Source organism: Saccostrea cucullata, unplaced genomic scaffold, assembly GCF_032062105.1.
Source record: "Saccostrea cucullata isolate Sc308-1 unplaced genomic scaffold, CSIRO_AGI_Scuc_v1 ctg4691, whole genome shotgun sequence".
NCBI classification, from domain to species: Eukaryota; Metazoa; Mollusca; class Bivalvia; order Ostreida; family Ostreidae; genus Saccostrea; species Saccostrea cuccullata.
The window spans coordinates 32,982-39,317 of NW_026936999.1; the positions used below are offsets into that span (position 1 = coordinate 32,982).

Sequence of the window (6,336 nt, forward strand, 5' to 3'; positions counted from 1 at the left end):
TTATTGTCACATTATACAATTTTGCATTATAACAATGTGACCTTAATTTGTGCGAAAAACCATCTGAGTTTAAAAACTGCGTCGAGCTGTACAAATAAATAGTGTTTTTCTTTGATTAAAAAGATTTGTTATATGACTTTTGTAGAACATTTAATAAAACATTTATTATGAGACATGGTTATATACTGTAAAAGCACAAATATTCGTGGGAAATTAAATTTTGTTTATTTTGTTGTTAACAATTATGAACGAAATATAATCCCACACGCAAATTCATAGTTTAAAAGTAATGAATAAGATCACATTCAAAACTACAGAATTAAATGCCAACGAAACTTTTTGATGGCAAATCAGAGAAATTTTATTCCCATGAAAATATGTGCTTCTAATGTACATTATCCTTATAATTTTGAACCCTTACAATATCCTGTGATCAAATTTCTAAAGTTAGTAGAACATTCACAGGTATAATAAGATATAAGTGTAATAAGCAAAATGCGTAATGATAATTAAGGTATGAAGCTTATTTCAACTTTTGTTATACGATATCACATAACTTGGGGCAGTTTTCACTTTATACACCGCGAATTTAATTTTAATGTAGAGAATGGGACATCTTTTCTATTTTTTCCTTCGAAAAAAGTCTTCAAATATCGCATATTTTAAAAGTTAACGTCAAGCGGAGTAATAAATTTTTGACGTAACTCATTGTGACGTAGGCAAAATGGATAAATCCGTCGTTTAACCAATCAAATGACGTGTACAACAAAAATCAAATTATGTATAAATAATTATAATATCAATAATAATACATTAATTTATAAAGCACTAAATATTAATAAATTAATTCTAAAGAGCGTTGTACAACAAAACGCTACTAAACATTGGGATTTATGATTTAGGAATTTAGGAGATATGAATGCATGTACGAGGGCCGTTCAAAAATTACGCGGAATGTGCTATTATTTACTTATATTTACATTTGCAAATGTTTTCCTTTATATAACACTACTGAAGGCAAGCGGTTTTTATAACTGTGTAAATACAGGTACGGGGTCAAGAGGTTATAGATGTGCGTTTGGATAAACGTTCGACGTAATTTCTCTGTGACATCATAAAGGGTCGACGCGCGTTTAGTGGATTACATACATGCCGCTGGGTTTGAAAAATTAACGCATTTCACACGTTAAAAGTAACAATCAGGCAGATATAAAGTATGAGTAAGTCACAAATGTAAATATAAGTAATAAGGTATCATTTTTTGAGTTTTATTGAGATGTAAAACGGGTTGGCACATGATCAAATTCGGGCTTTATGAGATTTGATCACGTGATCAACCCGTTTTACATCTCAATAAAACTCAAAAAATGATACCTTATTTCTTAATTACAGACGTCATATAGTTGTGAAATTTCACAAAAATATGTATCTTAAAGATTCCAAGTAATTGTGGGCAAAAGTTCTGTATTTAAAAAATAAATTCTACTAAAATAATCGGTATGTTGATATCGCTTATAAAGAGGTACGGAGCACGACAAAAAAATTAAAGCAAAAACATGCGGAATCCAAAATTTAAAGCAAAAACATGCGGAATCCAAAATTTAACTCATTTATTTTCTATAATTCGCGATATTTTTCGACAATTTTCTCAAATATATCTTTAAATTGTTCTATTATTATCACTGGGTGAAAAAAGTGGTTTCCCATCATGGGAAACCTTATGGAAACCACATGGAAACCTCAAGTTTACATCATGTTTCCCAGTGGTTTCCGTAGCGGATGCTAGGTTATTCCGCCAAGTTTCCGTGACACGGAAACCCCCTACGCTCCGATTCCATAAGGTATTCCGAACCATGGAAACCTCTGTAAACCTGAAGTTTCCCGAACATCCATGTAGTTTCCCGTAATGGAAAACCTGAAGATTCCACTGGTTTCCAGAATCAGGAAACTTGATGGAATCGGGGCGTAGGGGGTTTCCGTGGAATGGAAACTTGGTGGAATCTTTAGGTTTCCTTTTACGGGAAACTACATGGAAGCTCGGGAAACCTCACGATTCCTAAAGTTTCCTTGACTCAGGAAACCATATGGAATCGAGGCATAGTGGTTTCCGTGGAAAGGAAAATTGATGGAATCTTTAGGTTTCCTTATACGGGAAACTACATTGAAGCTCGGGAAACCTCACGATTCCTAAAGTTTCCTCGACTCAGGAAACCATATGGAATATGAGCGTAGTGGTTTCCGTGGAATGGGAACTTAATGGAATCGTAAGGTTTTCTTTTATGGGAAACTACATGGAAGCTCGTGAAACCTTATGATTCCTGAAGTTTCCTTGACTCAGGAAACTATATGGAATTTGTGTAGCACTTTCTGTGTGGCAGAAACTTGGTGGAATTGTCTGGAGTCCCATTCCTGGTGGAAATTACTGGGAAACTTCAAGATTCCCTAACTTTTCTAAAGGAAGCAATGTGAAATAATGCGTATTCTTTTAAAAATCTATCAAAAAGATTTATTACATGTAAAAGAAAAAAGCATTACCATTTTATATGTTTAATAATTCATTTGATGTACAAAAACTGTAACTGAATTTTTCAATGATATCAAAATATTAAATAAATTCATATATCTTAGATAAACAATGGAACAGTCTTTCACATTTAAGTCCATTCATAAGGGTCATTAAGTACTTCTTTCAACATCAGTTTCCTGGTTTTCTTCACATTACCTATGATCTGCAATATTCATACAAAATTATTATATGATGTCAGAATTATAATGCTTGAATATAACTTAGAAATCTGAAATATCAGTCAATGTCCTTTAATATACCAATATTAATAATTACTTTCCATGACCATGATACACATGATTTCAGCACTTAATGTATCTCTTTAATATTTAATGCTTTATGATGAGTGAAAAAAAATAACATAATATAAATAATGTTTTCAGCCTTATTATGTCATTGAGAATATATTACTACATGTATCTCATACTAAGAACCCTGCTTTAAGTTTGATTAGTTTGAGAGAAAACATACTTTTTATAATAACAAAAATATTAGGGAGAGATTTTTTTTTTAAATTTTGATATTCGACCTAGAAATTGGTTGAAGATCATTGCAGACCCTCCACCCCATTGCACAAAAGCTAGATTACACCAGGGGAGAAATATACTCTGGACTACGATTTTAAATAAAGATATACAGTAGATTTTGATACTGACCTTTGACCTAGAAAATTAGTCCAAGGTCACTCTTCATCCTCTATCCACAGGCTCTCTGTAGTTTAAGTTTGAGAGAGAAATATGCACAGAACAAGTGATATCAGATGGAGTGATGGGTAGACACTGTCTTAGGGCATCCATATAACAGGACCTAAAAATAATGCAATATATATGTATTACAGTATATATACACATGTACTTGTATGTTAATGATTTATCATATGCTGCATTGGACACCTATGATTTTATTATGGTTTAAGTATACATGTATCTTATGAGTAATTTTATACCGGTATTGCATGTACGCTCAGTTTATTTAAGAAATAAATAACAAGTTTATAAACTTCAATGGGAGAGATACCACAAATGTATATATAAACAAGTAATTTAATATTTTTTTTTTTTTTGCATATATTGACCAACATTATTTACATCCATTCATCACGTTCATGAATTGGCTGATCAAAATTCAGTCAGTTTTAGATCTATATGATATACCATAAAGGACTTTCACATTTACAAAAGTTATTCCCCTTTGCAAGGTCGATCTGGGGTCAACCGGCTTAAGACGCTGTTTTCCCTCTTTAACCGTATCAACTTTGAGGGACAATATCTTAGAAATAAAATCTGTATGAACATGTTCATTCATCTTCGCTAGCCAAGGGTTTCCGATCCGATACCTACTCTACAACCCTTGGCAGATTTGGCCGAAATTTTTAGAACTCGCGCAAACGAATTTGATTGGCTGCGAAGCCCAAGTCTTCGCAAGGTTTTTACTAATCGACGATTTTCGGCTGAATTAAAGTCTGCTCGTGTTTTATGCACAAAATAAAAGTAATATTTACAATGGATGAAAGTTAGGACGTGATCTATGCTTAAAAAACAAGGTATTAATTAATTTGATTTTTTTTTTCTTTTAATTATATATGTTTTCAAGAATTATTGAAAGGACCACATAAGTCCCTGTTCCGCATTTTAGATGCATCAATTTAAGCCAATCAAATGTCACGGCTCATTGATAATAATTGATACGGCAACAAGTAGAAAGTAGTGTCAAACTCTTGACTAAAAATCCACGAAGAACGATACTTTCTACAACTTTTGAGGTGTGCCCACTGCCCACAGCTGTATGAAGTTGTTTGGATATATTCCACATGGAGGTCGCCATATTGTTTCAAACGTCATATTGATCTACGTATGTTACAGCTATTTTCATTGGACAAATATTAAAGAGCTTCAAGGGACTTAATTCAATTACGGCGATAGGCGGCGCAATCAAAGTTCCCGTTTGATAGGACTAAATCTGCCAAGGGTTGTAGAGTAGGTATCGGATAGGAAACCCTTGGCTGGCGAAGATGATGTTCATTATGATTTTCATGTTGCCCCCATACTCTGGCAATACAGATACAGATCGTAATTGTCCAATATTTTTGAAGATTGAAAATATTAACAAGTAACTTACAAAGGACAAGTGGGAAAAATGAGCGATACGCCGACAATTGGAGAAAACTCTTAGGAAAGTGAAATTCGTCTATTGGTGATGACTATTCCTGTTTTAATGTCACTGAAAGATGAAGAGACATTAAAAATTTAAGCCCTATTGTCATACACGCATGCTGTTTTTTCATCCATATAACCTTTTAGTATCATATAATTTACCAAAATTTAATACTTCAAATAATTTCATTGAATATCTATGAAATAAAGGAAACTCTAAAAACTTAGTGACTTGCAGAAATTATTCCTTGGAGAGAAAAAAATCTATCATATTTCATATAAATATGTGCATAATGAGCCTTTTTTTATTCATTTAGAACATATGGTATGTGCCTCATTTCCCCAAGAAATTTTCAAAGACAATGGACTATCTGTAAGCAGAAATCATTGATGTTTACTTACATTGGAAAAATTTATGAAAATAATTAATTTCCTATTTTTTTATTTTAAATAATGCTAAAATTAATTTAATCTATTAAAAATAATCTAAATGACTGTAAAATAACATTTAAATTTTTTCATAATCTTAATCTATGGGCAGATCACTCTAACTTCATAAAACTACCTGATATTAAAGTAGAACTCTTTAGTGTGCAGTTTTTAGAGCTTCCTTTAAGTAATCAAAATACTGACCAGCAAGAAATCAGTTAATAAGCATTTCCTTTTTTTCATTCAAATTTCCAGAGAGATCTCAGAGTTTTTTTCCTGTACAATTCAGGTTCAAGACGACAAAGTTTTATTGAAGTATATATATTAGAGAACTGATTGTATGCCAATCATAGCAATACACACATAACATGGAGGGGGCAAATTGTTTCAGCCCTAGCTTTTACATAAAACTTCTTGTAGCTCACAGCTGATATACCACAGTTCAGTATTTAAATAAAATTTAGAATTTTTTTTTTCAGGCAATTATCATATACATACTAATCATGAATGAATTACCACTTACCGAATGACCACATCCTGAATCATCATACATTTTCTATGATTTTTTCTCACTGGTTTTCTTTTAAAGTCACATAGTTTTCTTCTCTCTGAAATGATAAATTATGTCCAGGTACTATTGCATTCTAATTTAAACTTATTATGTAATAGCATTAGCAACAACCGGGATGGCAGAAAAAATAACCAGAAGTCTCTGTCGAGACTGTAGCTTTACTGGTTTGTACTTATCAAAAACTGATGCACAGAATTATGTCTCTTAGTATAGTCTACTTGTGTGCCAAGTTATATTTAAATCAGACTAAAATTTAAGGAGGAGTAGTGTTTGCAGACAGACAGACGGACGCCGGACGCGTTACTATCGCGTAAGCTCTTCTGGTCTCTGATCAGTAGAGCTAAAACCAAGATGCGCTTGTGAAACACAGCAACAAAGTTCGAAAATGCAATTTTTTTAGCATATATAGGTCACAGTCAAGATCACATAATCATTCTCCTTGTTGCCATTTGAAAGCACTTCATTAGTGGAGTATGCATACTAAATACGTAGCCAATATCTCGTATAGTTCTAAAGTTATGGTGAAGGTTTAAGTTGACAACAGACAGACAGATATACAGTTATGGCAAAAGTTTGAACATTATAACTTGGTATACACACAGCCACTTCGAGATATC

At 32.6% G+C, this 6,336-nt stretch overlaps 1 long non-coding RNA gene across 1 annotated transcript; it reads right to left on the bottom strand.

The window, feature by feature from the left end:
• Window positions 1-2,922: 2,922 nt before the first annotated feature.
• LOC134247037 (uncharacterized) lies at window positions 2,923-5,803 on the bottom strand. The gene is made up of 3 exons (XR_009987756.1): window positions 5,672-5,803; window positions 4,685-4,786; window positions 2,923-3,373 (listed from the first exon to the last, which is right to left on the bottom strand). It is a non-coding gene; the product is annotated as an uncharacterized LOC134247037 (long non-coding RNA).
• Window positions 5,804-6,336: the final 533 nt, after the last annotated feature.